Here is a 16,341-nt window from a genome sequence, read left to right as displayed (position 1 = left end):
GGCAATTAGCCCTGGAGCTGGAGTGATGGGGCACGAGCTGGCCCACATGGGTGCTGAGAGACAAACTTAAGACTCTCTTCAAGAGCAGTGTGAGCTTTTAGCTGTTGAACTGTCTCTTCCAGTCCCTTGAAATGACTTTCTAGTTCTGACTTAAGCATAGAGTTCTACCATATATCATTGCTGTGCATGCCTAAAAGGGAAACTATAGGTAAAGCAGGTTGATCAAGAGTCCTACATGCCTTGCCCTCGGAATCGAGCTCATCCAGATTATCTTTGGGGCAGGGTATCATGAGACCATTGCATTTTTACTTTTTTCTGCTGGGACAGGAATATCTGCACAAAGCACCTTAAGGGGAAGAAGTGTTGTTTTGGCTCACGGTTTCAGGAGGAACTAAGCCACCATAGGGGTGGCAGCAGCCATCTGTGATCGCAGGAGTGTGTGACAGAGGTTGACTCCCTCGAGAGTTAGGGTGGTTTGAATGTGCTTGGTCCATGGGAAGTGGCACTATTAGGAGGTGTGGCCTTGTTGGAGGAAGTGTGTCACTGTAGGGGTGGGCTTTGAGGTCCTATGACCAGGCTCTGCCCAGGGTGGAAGAGACCCTCCTCCTGGCTGCCTGCAGATGAGAATGTCCTCCTGCTTGATCTTGGAATCAAGATGTAGAACTCTTAGCTCCTTGTCCAGCACCATGTCTGCCTACAGGCTCCCGTGCTTCCTGCCATGATGATAATGGGCAGAACCTCTGCACTTGATCTTAGCCCAAAGGCCGAGAAGCGATGGACAGAACCTCTGAAACTGTAAACCCGCCCCAATTAAATGTTGTCCTTTATAAAAATTGTCTTAGTCATGGTGTCTCTTCATAGCAATGGAAACCCTAACTAAGACAATGGTTAACCAGGAACCCAATCCCAGTGAGCCAGGTCCCCTCTCCTGAAGGATCCACAGCCTTCCAAATGAAGCCACAAGTCAGACACCAAGGTTCAAAGATTGAGCCTGTGTGGACAGTTCAGACTTGGACTGTGACAGCCATCAAGAGCACTAGGCCACAATTCTGAGCAGACACAGCAATTCTGAAAAGGACTGTATACTGTTCCCTAGGTTTCTTTCCAACCCTCTAAGTTTAAATGTGAAGTTGTCTTGCTATCAAAAGGCACCAGCAGGTTTTCAGACACCATCCTGAGTTCATATCCCTCCCTCCAGTGGTCCTTGGGTAGTTTCCTGAGTCAGACACAGTGGGGATGCAGTTGTCCACACAGTCTGGATAGATGAGCACACAGGCAGACAATAACAACCACCTTGCCTCACAGTCTAAGGGCTATACTGAGGATGACAGTGTGCCCCTCAGCTCTGAAGATGCTTCAGGAGCTCCATAGGAGTCTCCTGTCCCCCACCCCCACCCCCGCTCAGATGACAATGATTTAGACACCCATCAAGTAGCAGGATAACTGTGTGAATTGGTAGACAAGGCAAAGGCAAAGAGGAAGTCAGTTGTGAGGAGAGGAGATGGCAGAAATGGATAGTTGGGCGTGGTTATGAGGCTGGTCTAATCCTGAGGAAACAGCAGCAGCCAGTGCTATGCCAGGCTGAGCTGTGTGTGACCTGCTGAGCTCACAGTTGCCTAAGCTGGTACAATCACACTATAGATCGTTTGGGTTTCATGGGATCCCTACCACTTTTTTGTTTCTTTTTCTCTCTTTTTTTCCCTCTTTGTTTGAGGCCAGATTTGTTTCCTTATAACCAGTAATCCTGAGATACATCAAACATCAAAGAACAACAAACCACCATTCATTTAAACAACCCAATCCTAGTCTTGAAGAGAAATGAGTTCCCATTGTGAGTCGATCTTCCTTCTGACTTGAGATTGGATGGGTCTGATTTTCCACTGGTTGTAGGGTCCTTGCGTCCCAGAAACCCTGCTGGTTAGGGCACACGTGGTGGAAGCCATTGTGTCCTGGGAATGGCAGATGTCTCACATTGAAGACCTTGTACCTGGGGCCTCTGCTCTTCCTGTCACTTCCCTGTGACCCTGTCACTTCCCTGTGACCCTTCTTTCTCTATTGCCCATCAGAGAGGATTGGGGGGGGGGCTTTCTATACACAAGTTAAGATAAGACCAGAGGCCATAGGTACAACTCACACCTTGGAAAATCTCATTCTTGCTCAAGGCTCATGGTGTGCACGCCTATGGCTGAAATGCTGGAGGATTCCAAACTCACCTTCAAGTTCAATACTGTTTGTTAGCATTCAGGCACCTTCATGGTCAGCCTCAAGGGACCCAGTGACAAGAAGACACACATCATCACTAGCTGCCCAGAGGCAACACATTTCCATTGCCACCCCTGTTCATGTCATCTTCTCCCCTTCCTCCATCCAGAGACAGCTTCTGTACCCCTTTCTCCTCCATTTAATGAGCCTCCCACATGGGACCTGCTGCACAGTGTGATTTTGTTGAAATCCACAACTAAGTTCTATCACTGTTTCTGAAAATGGAGACAATCAAGACCCACAGAGATGAAAACAAAGGGTAGAAGGGTTTTTGTCAACCCTTCTACACACACAGGCCAAATGCAGGACCAGGATTGTATTAGGACTGTAATGGAGCTCAGCGGTAGCATCCTTGCCTAGCCTTTGCAAAACCACAAAACCAGGACAGAAAAACAAACAATAAAAGGTCAACATTAGCAGTGTGGTTTCCATCACAGATGTCCTGCAAGGGCCCGTGACTTTAACACTTTGTTTCTAGCTGCTGATGTCATAGAAAGCTATGGGACCTTTAGAAGGTGGAGCCTTACTAAGGTCAACAATTAATAATGGGTCCTCAGGAAACTGAAAAGCTTCTGTAAGGCAAAGGACACTGTCAATAGGACCCTACAGAAGATGAAAAGATTTTCACCAACTCTTCACCCGATAGAGGACTTAAATGTAAACTATATAATGAAATCAAGAAAGTCAACATCAATAAACCAAATAATCCAATTTAAAAATGGAGTACAGATTTACACAGAGAATTCCCAATAGAGGAATCTCGAATGGTTAAAAACACTTAAATGTTCAACATCCTTAACCATCAGGGAAATGCAAATCAAAATGACTCTGAGATTCCATCTTACATCTGACAAGGGATACAGAGCCTGAACTGGCCGTGTCTTGTAACCAGGCAAGACTTCCAGTGCTGGGACAGGGACACCAACACAGCCATGAAACCTTTGACCTACAATCTGTCCTGCCTGCAAGATGTGCTGGGACGATAATTACGCAGAACTTATGGGAGTGGCCAACCAGTGACTAGTCTAATTTGAGCCCTGTGCCACGGGACAGAGCCCATTCCTAGCTCGACCTGGATGACCAGGAACCAGAGGCAAGTTTCTGGGGTAGGGAAAAAAAATCAATGAAATGATTCCTAATGATATTCTGCTATACTCATAGATTAGTCCTCAGCTCAGTTGTCATCAGAGAAGCTTCCTCCTGCAGCTCAGGGGAGCTACATATTAAGAACACTTCTCAGATAAACAAACAAATAATACTGTGTGGTTGTTCATCCGGCTATGTCAGCTCTCTGAAGTAAGTTGAGTTGAACAAACCAACATAGTATACTTCAGAAAAAAGGCACAAGACAGGCACTGGAAGTACATGTAAGACCCAGAATTATGTGGGGCAGTGGTGGTACACGCCTTTAATCCCAGTACTTGGGAGGCAGAGGCAGGCGGATTTCTGAGTTTGAGGCCAGCCTGGTCTACAGAGTGAGTTCCAGGACAGCCAGGGCTACACAGAGAAACCCTGTCCAGAAAAACCAAAAAAAAAAAAAAAAAAAAAAAAAAAACAAAAAAAAACAAAAAAAAACCCAACCCAAACCAAACCAAAAAAACAAACCCAGAATTATATGTGAGCATAAATCTGCAACAAACCAATCACCAGCCATGGAAATACGTGTGGAAAGCCCCACCCCTTGCCCTTCCCAGTCCCATAAGTTTGACCACTTGGTCCCATCTAGTGGGGGTGTTTTAGGAGGACTTTTTGAAAGTGTGGCTTTGATGAAGTGGGCCTTGGAGGTTGTATCTGCTTTTGAGTCTTAGCTAGCAGCTTCCAGTCGGCCAAGATGTGGCAAACATCGGCCCTCCCATGCTCCCTCACCACTCCAAGGCCCTCATACCCTCAGCCCAAGTAAACCCTTCCTTGGTCTTTATAAGTAGTAGTAAGCTGGTCGAAGCCCCAACCAACCTCATGTGTAACATGCTGCTTCATAGTGCTCATCGGACTAAAGCTACACAAGCCGGCCAGTGGAGAGAGCATGAGGAAGAGAGGAACAGAGTTCCTATATACATATATTAACTTGCTGTCATTTACTGGTGTGTGTGTGGTGTGTGTGTGTGTGTGTGTGTGTGTATGTGTGTGTGTGCATGCGCGTAGTTTGTGTGTGTGGGTCTGAGTATGCCCCTACACACAAATAGATAAATGTAATTTTAAAATGCAAAGGGAAATGAGTCTGGCTACTGGCCTATACTTTTCCTTAACCTCAGCACATATAGAGTTTATAGCACACACAAAGGAAGGAAATGAAAGACAGTCTCCCCATCGTTAAGGAATCCTAAAAGTGCATGAAGGAAGCTTCGCAGCCTGTGACTGTGGCCTGTGAGGCAGGCGAGGGGCAAATCCTCAGAAACGGTGTAGTTCAGGGGAGGCTGGGAGGGAAGGGGATCCAGAACCTTCTTATCATAGGAGGAGGAGGAGGAAAAGGAGGAGGGAGGGGAGGGGGAAGTAGACAGGGAGAGGAAAGGAGGAGGGGGTGGGGGGAGAGGAAAATGTGAACGTGAGAAATTCAAACCTGTCTGACTGAGGAACCAGAACCAAACAGGCAGCATTCTGAGCACCACATGATACTAATGGTGGTGGTGGTGGTTCGGGTTTTGTTTGTTTTTGTTGTTGTTGTTGTTGTTTATGCAGGGTCTCACTATGTAGGTCAGGCTGGCCACTGCTTTGGCCTTCTGAGTGCTGGGATTAACAGTGTGTGTGTACCACCAGGCTCACATGAGTGCTGGGATTAACGGTGTATACCACCAGGCTCGGCTGAGGCTAACATTCTTAAGTCTCTCAATTCATTTGCCAAGAGAAGATTGTCTTGTTTTTAAGTGTTGAAGCTCTGTGCTTGATGTTTTCCATAACAATTAGTTGGCTCTGGAGCCAGGCTGTCCAGTCAGGTCCTATCTTCTCACCTCATGTCCCTCTGTTCATGCAAACAAGTCTCTCCCTGGGATTCTAGCCACCAGGCTTACCCTTTATTCTTTCTGGAACCCAAGAGAAGCGCTGTGAAGTTCCACGTGCACAACCTTGTACAGGAGCAACTCTCCTTCAGCTGGCCGGCTCCTGGTTCACCAGCAACTCTCCTTCACCTGGCCATTTCCTGGTTCACAAGCAACTCTCCTTCAGCTGGCCAGTTCCTGGTTCACAAGCAACTCTCCTTCAGCTGGCCGGTTCCTGGTACACGAGCAACTCTCCTTCAGCAGGCCGGTTCCTGGTACATGAGCAACTCTCCTTCAGCAGGCCGGTTCCTGGTTCACGAGTAACTCTCCTTCAGCCAGCCAGCTCCTGGTTCACTCACTGCCTTGCTTTAGACTCTTTCAGGATTTGCTTCGTTCAAGCTTTAAACACTGATACAGCTCTGCATCAGCCCTAAACAGAGTTCTTGTGTTCACAACCAAGCTGCCCTTCTCTAAGTGACGCCACCAGTCACGTGGCTTCTCTCTTCACGGTCATGGTGCCACCGCTTCTGGGCATCAGGTCCATTCGGTGAGTGCCACTCCACCTGAACAGAATGGGCCATAACTACAGAGAATGGAGATGCCTCCGTCTCCCCCACCCCCATCCCCACCATCTATTCCAACAGCCCAACCTCTCATGCTTCTCTTGAGCTCCATCTTTACCCTCATTCTGGAGACCTCATTCCCTAAAGACGTGATGCTGCCCACATTCAAAGTGGGTTTTCCTACCTCAATTAACTCAATTAAGAAAAAAAAAAATCCCTGGCTTTGGGCGTGGCAGTGCACACCTTTAATTCCAGCACTCAGATACACTGGGAGGCAGCTCTCCAGTGAGTTCCAGGCCAGCAAGGGCTACACAATGAGACTCTATTTAAAAAACAAAACAAAACAAAACAAAAAAATAAATTAAAACAAAACAAAAAAAACCATCCCTCACAGGGACACCCACAAGCCAACCTAAGACTCTGTTCCCAGGCTGTGGCAAGGTGACATGAGAGTCCATCACAGACTGACATGGGGGATGCTTCCAAACTCACATGTGCTCTTGGCTTTAAATCTGAACATTTTTAAACTGTGCCTCACTGTGCAAAGTGTCTGACTCCAACACTGAACATGGCTGGGATCTTGGAAGTGGCCCTTGTCCCTCTCTTCTGCCACATCCCAACCCCTATAGTCATCTGGAAGTCAATCCTCAGGTTTTTATAACCTCTGAAGGTTTATGCATTCTTTCTTCCTCAATTACATATTTTTTTAATCTCTCTCTCTCTCTCTCTCTATATATATATATATATATATATGTATATATATATACATATATATATATATATATAATTTTTTTTTTTTTGAGACAGGGTTTCTCTGTGTAGCCCTGGCTGTCCTGGAACTCACTCTGTAGACCAGGCTGGCCTCGAACTCAGAAATCCGCCTGCCTCTGCCTCCCAAGTGCTGGGATTAAAGGCATGCGCCACCACTGCCCGGCGTCACTCTGTACTTTTTTTTACACAATTGTAATTTCTTATTTAAAATAATTTGTTTAAGATCCACTTTCCTTTCTGGTCGAGAGCTCCACATCACTTGTTGATGTCCGCAGTTCATGCCCGTGCAGGGCACCGAGCTGCGGCTTGCCAGCTCTCTTCCCCTCCCCAACTCTTTGAGGAGAAGCCTATGCACCAGCACAGTTTGGAATCCAGGGTACTTGACTTTTGCAGGAATCAATCTAAAGAGCTCAAAATAAGGATTGTTTTTATCCAAGTACACCTTGGTGGCTGACTTTTAGTGTGGCTCCTGCTCACACCTGAGATAAAGGAGAAACACTTCAGCTCACACACTGTCTGCTCATCTGTGAGCAACAAATAAAAAAATGTAATTCAAAATAATAGTGAATAAGTAAATAAAGTGAAAGCAAAGAGGCAGAAATGAGGCAAACCACAGTCCCGGATCTGGGTTCTGACTTTCAAACACAGGAAGAACTAGACTTTACCCGGTGATTTACATCTGGCTGCTTCTTCTCAGAGCCGAGGCACATCACAGGAATAAAAGGCTGAGAAAAATTTTCAATCAAACATTGCTAATCCCATTGATTGCTAGATTTAAAAAACTCACAGTGGGGCCCTTTGTATTTCTTCACTAATGAGTATTTGGCAAAACAATGTGGTGGAGAAGACGTCTCGAAAGCAGAGACTCCAACGCCACCAGCCCACAAAGCGACCATTGGGACGTGAAGTAACTGAACATCTGTTTTCAATCTTGGGTCAAAATTTCTTTTAATCCAGGATGTAATTAAAGCCCTGTTCTGCACATAGATACTGATTTCACATATACAAGTCCCTAGATGTTTAATTATAAAGTAGTGGCAATCATTTGCACAAATCCGTCTCCATTTTGACATCCTGGCATTGAGTTTGTGCTTCTCGGAAGGACACCCTTGGGACAAGGTGGCAGTGGAGGTGAGGGACTGGTGCCCTGGGATACTCACAAGGCTGGCTTCCTGCGGTGCTGCTTGGAGGGTGGGGGTGGGAATCCTCAACTCTCTGAATTCTGTGTCAGTGAGTGATCTCACTGGGACTTTATTATAAGGAAGTCTCTTCAATTCTTTGTTTAAAAGTATGACTACTTTCTTTAACCTATTAATTGTATGGAAACAAATATTTGCTTTAAGAATAATACAAATACCTTAGCGCAGGAGCCATTAACTAACTGCTTGTACCTCGGCATCGCCCCTGGTGACAGGCCTCCCAGTGTGAGTTCACTTAAAATCTTGTGTTCTTCCCAGCGGAAGGCTCTGAGACTGTTCCTGCATTAAGGTTTCTGCACATCTGAAGAGGCATAAAGGGGGACATGCCTTCTCTTCCTCCTCACAGGTTCCATAGCAATCGCACTGATCTATACTCAGGCCTGGAGTAACAGTGTGTTAAACCAGCCTCTTCCCATGACTAAGGAAACAGAAAGAAGAAATTTAAGGATTACACACTTGTAATCCTTGAAGCATGGTGCCCCTTCCACAAATCAGTCTCCATTTGAATGTTTTATAATGACGTTGCTTCCTGCTTTTGACTATATTTCCTTCCCAGGTAATGATGCAGGGCTATACTTCGGACATTCAGGTGGCTAGAGCAGAAGGATTGCTGATGGTTTGAGGCTAGCCTGGGCTACGGAGTGAGATAGGGTCTCTCTCCAAAGCAAAACAAACACCCCTTTATATTCTAAGTTAAACATAGAATCCAGAACAAGAAATTCTTAATGTTGAATTCCCAACAGGTAAAGAGACCTATATATTTTACTACCCCCCCTTTTTTTTTTTAAAGCATATCATCCCTTTAGCTTAGAAGAGTTTTTTTTTTTTCTTACCCATTGTTGTATGTACATACTCATGTACATGCTCAGGCCCACGCAGAGGGCACAAGTGGATGTCTGCTGTTTTCCTCAGTTACTCTCCACCTTAGTGTTTGAACTTAGAACTTACCAATCCAGCTAGGCTGACTGGTCAGGACGCCCCGGGGACCTTCCTGTCTCCACATCCCTACACTGGGAGTTAAGGCACATCCTGCCGTGCCAGCTTTCTAAGCGGGTACTGAAAGCTGCAGCTGCTCATGTTTGCCGGGCAATCACTTGGCTGACTCCCCAGCCTCTCTCATTTGTTTTATATCCTTCTTTCCTTCCTTCCACAAACCAGTCAACAATTGGTTAAACAGGAGTTTATTGGTGTCTCCTGTATCAGACCATCAAGTCCTGCTATTTCTCATGAAGATCCTGGCATTCCTACTGAGTAACTGACATTTTAGTTTTAAAGTAAGGGAGTGTGAGCCAGGGATAGGACACCGCATCTGGCTGGCCTTGGTGGCTAGTCTTGGAGGAGCAGCTCCAGAGTTCCCAACTGATGGGTGTCATGTTTTTGTAAGGCCCTTAGGACCATACTCCATGCTGTGGTGACAAGACAGCTTACACAGACACGTGTTGGCCAGAACAGGAGGATCAAGGGGCAGAGAGCAGAAGGACTGCCATACGTATACGTCCTCAGGAGACACATGCTCTCCACTTCAGATCTTCCCAGGTATGGCTTTACCTACATGTCTTTCCCTTTAGTTTTGCGCTGATGGAAAATCAAGCATTGTCAGAAACATGGGGACTCCAGGATTCACAGCCAGTTGGACCAAAGTGGGGGTGCTTTTTGCATCCCTCAAACTTGAGGTTTGGGTCAGAAATCTTGGGTAGAGCTGGTCTTCAGAAGAGATGACCACCAGGTCAGACAGGCACTAGCTTCAGGGAGGGTGGTGAGCTCATAGCCATGTCTCAGGCAGTGTGCAGACTGGACATGTCGCAACTCCTGATCGTAGGCTGGGTTAAAAGGAAGAGTGTGGGAGGTCGCTGAAGTAGCCATGCACCTAGTGATGGAGGCCTGATATGCCAGAGGAATTGAGAAGAGGGCACCTGGAAGTTGAGCAGGGAATTGACCAGACAGGTGGTTTGGATCTCAAAGGGAATTATGGGAGCCTAGAGCTACCAGCAGGTGAAGGTAGTGTTAACTGAGTTTAAAATGGGGCTCATTTGGCAAGAGCATAAAGAACATGGTAAGCTGAGTTCCGTGGTAAATTCTGTAAGAGCAGTAATCCTCCCAGAAGATATAGAAGACCTGAGAGCAGTAACGGTGATCTGGACAGTTGGGTCCTGTTTGCAGAAGGTTGAAAATCTAGATAGAATCATGAGACAGAGAGCAATGAAAAGGACAGAGAAGCCTAAACACAAAGCTTCAGGATTTGGAGAGAGTGTCAATGGTTTTTCTATAGCTGTGACACATGCCTGAAGGATTTGTCCTGGCTCATAGCCCCAGAAAACAGTCCACCACTGGAGAAGTCAGTCCTCCCCAGCAGGGAGGCAGTCCTCCCCAGCAGGGAGTCGGTCCACCCCAGCAGGGAGGCAATCCTCCCCAGCAGGGAGGCAGTCCTCCCCAGCAGGGAGTCGGTTCACCTCAGCAGGGAGGCAGTTCCCAACAGCAGGGAGGCAGTCATCCCCAGCAGGGATGCAGTCCTCCCCAGCAGGGAGGCAGTTCCCAACAGCAGGGAGGCTGCCCTCCCCAGCAGGGAGGCTGCCCTCCCCAGCAGGGAGGCAGTCCTCCCCAGCAGGGAGTCAGTCCACCCCAGCAGGGAGGCAATCCTCCCCAGCAGGGAGGCAGTCCTCCCCAGCAAAGAGGCAGTCCTCCCCGGCAGGGAGGCAGTCAGAAGCAGAGAGAGGTGATGCTGGTGCTCAGCTCACTTTCTGCTTTTTACTCAGTCCAGGACCCCAGCACAGTGCTACATTCAGTGTGGCTCTTCCCACCTCAGTGAACCCTCTCTGAGAACCTCTATCCTCATTCATATACCCTGAGGAGTGTTGCTATGGTGATTCTAAATCCTGTTGGTTGACAGTTGAGATTATCTGTCACAGGGGCTCTTTCTATATCGAACCTAAACTTACCAGATGGATGTTTGTTTCAGGCATTGGGTCAGGCACCAAACAGATAAAGGAAACCAAAACAGGAGTCTTTGCTTCACCATTTTACTAGGTTAGTGGGGAGACTAGGGCCCAGTCTGAACCACTGGCAAGTGCTGAGCTAGCATTGTTCAAAGACCCAGGGAGACCCAGGGACTGTAATCAGTACAGGGTCAAAGAGTCAGACAGGAGGAGGGGAGGGCTTCCCTGATTAAGAAGTGGGCAGGGAGCAGCAGTCTAGGCAAATCACTTGAGTCTGAGATACTTAATGTGGGAACCTCTAAGCAGAGCTCTGCTGATGAAAGGGGGTATGAGATTCATCTTGAAGAATGAGGGGGTTGCATGAAGGACCCAACTCAGCAGAGACCCCCTGTTGTACCCAATGTATCAATATTGAGTGAATTGCTAAATTTCCCCAACAATCTTTGCTGGGCTTGTGGTCTGGGCCTGAAATCTTAGTTTCCTGAGAGCCTGAGGCAGAAGGACATGCAAGACTGGGTTTGCCTAGATATAGCCTACATAGAAAGGCCCTATCTCAAAATAAAGAGTAAAAATGGGGCTGGGTGTATAGCTCAGTGGTAAGCTGCTTGGGTTGCATGTGAAGCCCGGGGTTCAATCCCAAGTGCAGAAGAAAAAGAAAGAAAAAAAAAAAGACCTCAACACTGGAGAACAAACTTGGGGCCAACCAAACATCCACGTCCTGATCATAAGCCTCTGAGTGTGGGATTTTTACATGGCTAGGAGATGTTAGGGCTGCAGGTGGCCTTAAGGCTGCTTTTCAGCTGCCTGGGTTTGTCTGAGTGAGTGGGACAATCAGAGCATTCTTAGGTATGGACCAGGGGAACGGAGGAGTCAACACATAGAGTGCCATAAGCCTCGAGCAGTTGCTATTGGCTTCAAAGACTGAGCCATTAACCCTCATAATCCATGGTGGCTTCTGGAAGCTGTGAAAGGCCAGAAACTGATTCTCCTTGGTGCCTCCACCCAGGAGCACAGCCTGTTGGCACCTCAACTTCAGCTGGTGAACCTCGTTTTGAACTTCTAACCTCCAGGACGTTAGGTGATAGATCTGTGCTGTTTCCAGCCACTGGATTTTATTGATCTGTCACAGCTACAATTGGGAAATGGTACTACCATCTTACTTTATAGATAAGAATATCTTTACATTTTTATTTATTTATTTTTAATTTAGGTGTACGTGTGTGCATCTACATGGGTTTATGTGTACCATGTGCATGCCGGAGCCCGCAGAGGTTAGAGGAGGCTGGTAGAGCCCCTGGAGCTGGAGTCACAGATGACAGCGAGCAGCTTGACGTGGGTGCTGGGAACCAAGCTTGAGTCCTGTCCATGGGTGGAAAGTGCTCTGCATCCCCTCAGCCAGGTCTCCAGCACCGAGGAAAATGATTTCAAAGGGTGTAACAGCAGAAGAATTAAAATCGCAAGTCGCTTACTTACACTGTCACTAAGCAGGAGGCAGCATCCTATACCCAGTGCCTATACCCCTAAAACAAAACCAAGGAAATCCACAAGCAGCTTCGTGATCTCGGACCCAGACAACTTGGGATAGACATACTACCTTCAAGAATAAAACTAATAAAATCCAACCAGAATGAAATAGATTCCTAAACTGCCTCGTGCCCTTAAAGCTAAAGTTACCATTTAAAAGCCACACAAAAAGAAATCTTTGCAGTACAAGGATGCTAAAGTAGGAATCCTCACCATTTGCACCATCTCTTCCAGACAAGAAGACAGGCTTTCCCTGCTCATTTTACGAGGCTAGTGTTTATTCTCACCACAGAACCTGACACAGAACAGGAGGGGAAACCACAGCCCAACACCTCTCGTAAACATAGATGCCGAAATCATCAGAAGAGACTGGCAGTGAGTGAGAGCCTATACACCAGGACCGAGTGGCATTTGTCCCAGGTTTATAAGATTGGCTCAAACTTTGAGAATTATTCAGTCATTATAACCGTCATTAGAGGAGAAAGGGTACACCATCATATCAGCTGATGTACACACAACACTTGACAGTATCCATCGTCCACTTACTGTAAACAAATGGCCTTAAGATCCTTGGCATGAAACTTCACGGTAGTGAGAAGCAGAAAGCAAGGGCTGGTGCTGGGAGGAGGATTTGTATTCAGGACTGGGACTGGAGATGGCAGGTACAGCGAAGGGCTTGGAAGAGCCAGAGGTTCCTGCTGGCCAGAGCAGGACTGGAAACACAGAGGAGCAGCCTTCCCCGGGGAAGGATTTATGTTACTGTAAATTGTCTGAAATGTCATAGATGTTCCTGACACTTGGTGTGGCGGCCTCCCCAGTTCCTGTAAACGAAGGCAACAAGAAATCCCGAGATGGCACCACTGACACCAGCTGCTGCTTTCCTTTGGGCTAGTGATGATTCAGCAGGTAAAGCTCAATTACTATTTGGCCTGAGTTTGGATTCGAGGACCCACATGGGATAGAGAGAGAACTGATGCCTGCAAGCTGTCCTCTGACTTCCACACAGGTGTGCTGACGTGGACGCTCACTTCATAAATGAATAAATAAATGTAAAGGGTGGTTTTTAAAGAGAAACCTCCTTTGCACTTCTTTTGTTTCTTTCTTTTGCTTGGTTTTTTTTTTTTTTCTGTGCCAGTGGTCAGACAGGGGGCCTCTTATTGCTGTGAATAAGGCAACTCTTATAAAGGAAAACATTTAATTGGGGCTGGCTTACACTTTCAGAGGTTCAGTCCATTACCATCATGGCAAGAAGCATGGAGGCAGACAGGCAGACATGGTGCTGGAGGAGAAGCTGAGAATTCTATAGCTTGATTCTCAGGCAGCAAGGAGGGGACTGTGTGTGTTTCATACTGGCTGTAGCTTGAGCATTTAAGATCTCAAAGCCCGCCCCCAACACTGACGTGCTTCTTCCTACAAAGGCACACGTCCTCCAACAAAGCCACACCCCTCTAACAAGGCCACACCTCCTAATAGTGCCACTCTCTATGGGCCAAGCATTCAAACACATGAAGAGGCTGTTCCTATTTAAACCACCACACCATCATTTGCTACTTTGTTGTTCGTTGTTTGTTTTGAGACAGGGTCTTGCCTGTCCCAGGATGGCCTCCTGCTCACTTACTATGTAGCTGAGGATGATGGTCTTGAACCTCTGATCCTCTTTCCTCTACCTCTGAGGTGATAACAGATAGATCAGAATACCCAGCTTAGTCCTGTTTTCTTTGACGGATGAAGGTGACAGATGAAGAAAACCTTCATCCACTGGAATGCAGGCATTCATTCTCCCTAGGAGGACCAAAAAGGACACATGTTACATTTATTCTCTTTCTTGCTCATTTCAAATACAAACTCTCTCACGGTGTCCTGCTACCCTTCAGTTCACTTCTTGTTAGAACCAAGAGGATTGATGAAAACATATGCTTAACTAAACTATGACTCAAGGCTTATGAACATTTTATTTCCATGGCTCAGTAACACGGGAACATTTAAATTCAAATAAATAATGAATAACACTATTTATTCTCAATGTACCTAGATTATCCATCTAGGTACAGAACTGCAGCTACTTTCTGGTTACTTCAGCTGTTAGTGAGGAAGCGTTCATTAAAGTTATATGGACTCTTGTAAATGAAGAACTAAGTCTTGGAACAAACGTGACTCTGTTGTCTATGAATGAGATTACAGTGGCTGAAAGAAATACAACTGACGATCTTCCACCTACCATTACAAAGAAAATTTAAAGCTTCATAGTTTATTCATTGTTTGTTTATTTATTTATTTTTACATTTTTGACCAGATAATACTTCTTTAAAAGTAAAGGAGGGCTGGAAAGATGGCTCCGTGATAAAGAGTACTGACTAATCTTCCAGAGGACCAAGTTTTAGTTCACAGCACCCAAATGGTAGCTAGTACCTGGCTTTCTGTAACTCTAGTTTCAGGGGCATCTGGTGCCCCCCTTTGGCCTCTTTGGGAACTGCATGCATGTGGCGCACATACATATGTGCAGGCCAATACTCATATACACGAAACAGAAGTAAAGTTTCCAAGTACCAAAGTACCTATTTTCTTTGTTCTTGAAGAAATTTTGCTCCCTACAGTCAAATTTACTAGATAGGTTCTTGGGTAGCCTTGTACACAGAAGGAATAATGATGAAAGAATATTCTTTTTTCCCTGTAGTCCATCACCTTGTATGGTGGTCATCTGTCCACACATTATTCTTTACCTCTCTTTTCTTTTGTTTGTTTGTTTTGTATTTAGTAGAGTTTAAAATCTTGGCTCTTACTGTGGTACAAGCCCAAAATAAGAACAATTTTTAGACATTGGATTTCATTGTAATAAAGCTGTACTTCAATGACCCTCACATCACCAAAGGATTTGACCTCCATCGTACCTAAGCTGAGAGTTAACAGTTCTGCTGCACCAAGAAATGAATTGTAGGCTCAATTTTTGGATACAGACTTCCTGCTATGGTCAAAGCTATTTGACTTGACTGAGTGACTTTATTCTCAACCCACAAAGAACAGGTTGCATTCATTTAAGAAATGGTGTAGGTATTAAGACGGTCTATCCATAAAGTCATTCACCAACTGTTTCAATGAACAATGGTTCTGCTTGGAGGGTGGCACAGATATTAGGTGAGGGTAAGAATTTGGTTCATTAGCTGTGATAATTTGGAAAAGCATTCATCTCAGAGAAAGAGTAACTTATAAAGTCCTCTTCTTCAAACTTGATACAAGAGTTACAAATGTCAAGCAAAACATTCAGTCTCACTCTTTGTTGTTCTCTTACAAGCAACCTCCCTAGTTAATCATCTATGTTTCTTTTGGGTATATAAATACTTTTGAAATATATAAGCTGTTCTGAAAACCATAGTGTAAAAACGTGAAGTAAACAATACTACTAATAGAGAGGCTGAGATAGGAGAAGCAAGATCTCAAGACCCTTATGTTGTTCACAGCCAGACACTGTCACAAACAAAAAAGCTGAAAGTGTATATAGATTGTACAATATTGGACCTATTTCTCCAATTACCAAATTAGAGAGACCATTGGATGACAATCAACAAGTTTCTAATTCCTCATATTTTTGGATTTCAATCGATTAGGATATGTTGGTAATATTAATTTTCATATTAAGAAAAAGTAATTGTCACTTCCTGTTGGTTTTGTTATAAGAGATGGAATTAGGTTTGTGTGGGTTTGTTGAAAGATTACTTTCTTGCTTCTTCTAGGATGTAGTTTCCCTCCTTATGTTGATGTTTTCCATCTATTATCCTTTGTAGGGCTGTATTTGTGGAAAGATATTGTATAAATTTTGTTTTGTCATGGAATATCTTGTTTTCTCCATCTATGGTAATTAAGAGTTTTGCTGGGTTTAGTAGCCTGGACTGGCATTTGTGTTCTTGTAGGGTCTGTATGACATCTGCCCAGGATCTTCTAGCTTTTATAGCCTCTTGTGAGAAGTCTGGTGTAAATCTGATAGGCCTGCCTTTATATGTTACTTAACCTTTTTCCCTTACTGCTTTTAAAATTCATTTTTTGTTTAGTGCATCTGGTGTTTTTATTATTATGTGTCAGGAGGAATTTCTTTTCTGGTCCAGTCTATTTGGAGTTCTGTAGG

At 45.4% G+C, this 16,341-nt stretch overlaps 1 protein-coding gene and 1 long non-coding RNA gene across 4 annotated transcripts in view; one reads left to right on the top strand and one right to left on the bottom strand.

Annotated features, from left to right (window-relative positions):
* Spry1 (sprouty RTK signaling antagonist 1) overlaps window positions 1–16,341 on the bottom strand; it is a 48,779-nt gene that overhangs the window by 13,978 nt on the left and 18,460 nt on the right. The window contains exons 2-4 of one of the 2 annotated variants that reach the window (XR_004120456.1): window positions 13,843–14,006; window positions 12,771–13,045; window positions 11,885–12,101 (exon numbers count right to left, since the gene is read on the bottom strand). The gene's annotated coding sequence lies outside the window, so the exon portion shown is untranslated. Of the gene's footprint in view, window positions 1–11,884; window positions 12,102–12,770; window positions 13,046–13,842; window positions 14,007–16,341 lie in introns of those variants that run through there. The other variant, XM_031376670.1, reaches the window with a different exon arrangement.
* LOC116095121 lies at window positions 5,305–13,298 on the top strand. Of its 2 annotated transcripts, none has more exons than XR_004120459.1 (3): window positions 5,305–5,781; window positions 9,152–9,303; window positions 13,009–13,298. It is a non-coding gene; the product is annotated as an uncharacterized LOC116095121 (long non-coding RNA). The 2 variants fall into 2 exon arrangements; XR_004120458.1 differs by having other exon boundaries at window positions 11,911–13,298.

Source organism: Mastomys coucha, unplaced genomic scaffold, assembly GCF_008632895.1.
Source record: "Mastomys coucha isolate ucsf_1 unplaced genomic scaffold, UCSF_Mcou_1 pScaffold17, whole genome shotgun sequence".
Classification (NCBI taxonomy): Eukaryota; Metazoa; Chordata; class Mammalia; order Rodentia; family Muridae; genus Mastomys; species Mastomys coucha.
This window is presented reverse-complemented; position numbering and strand designations above follow the sequence as displayed.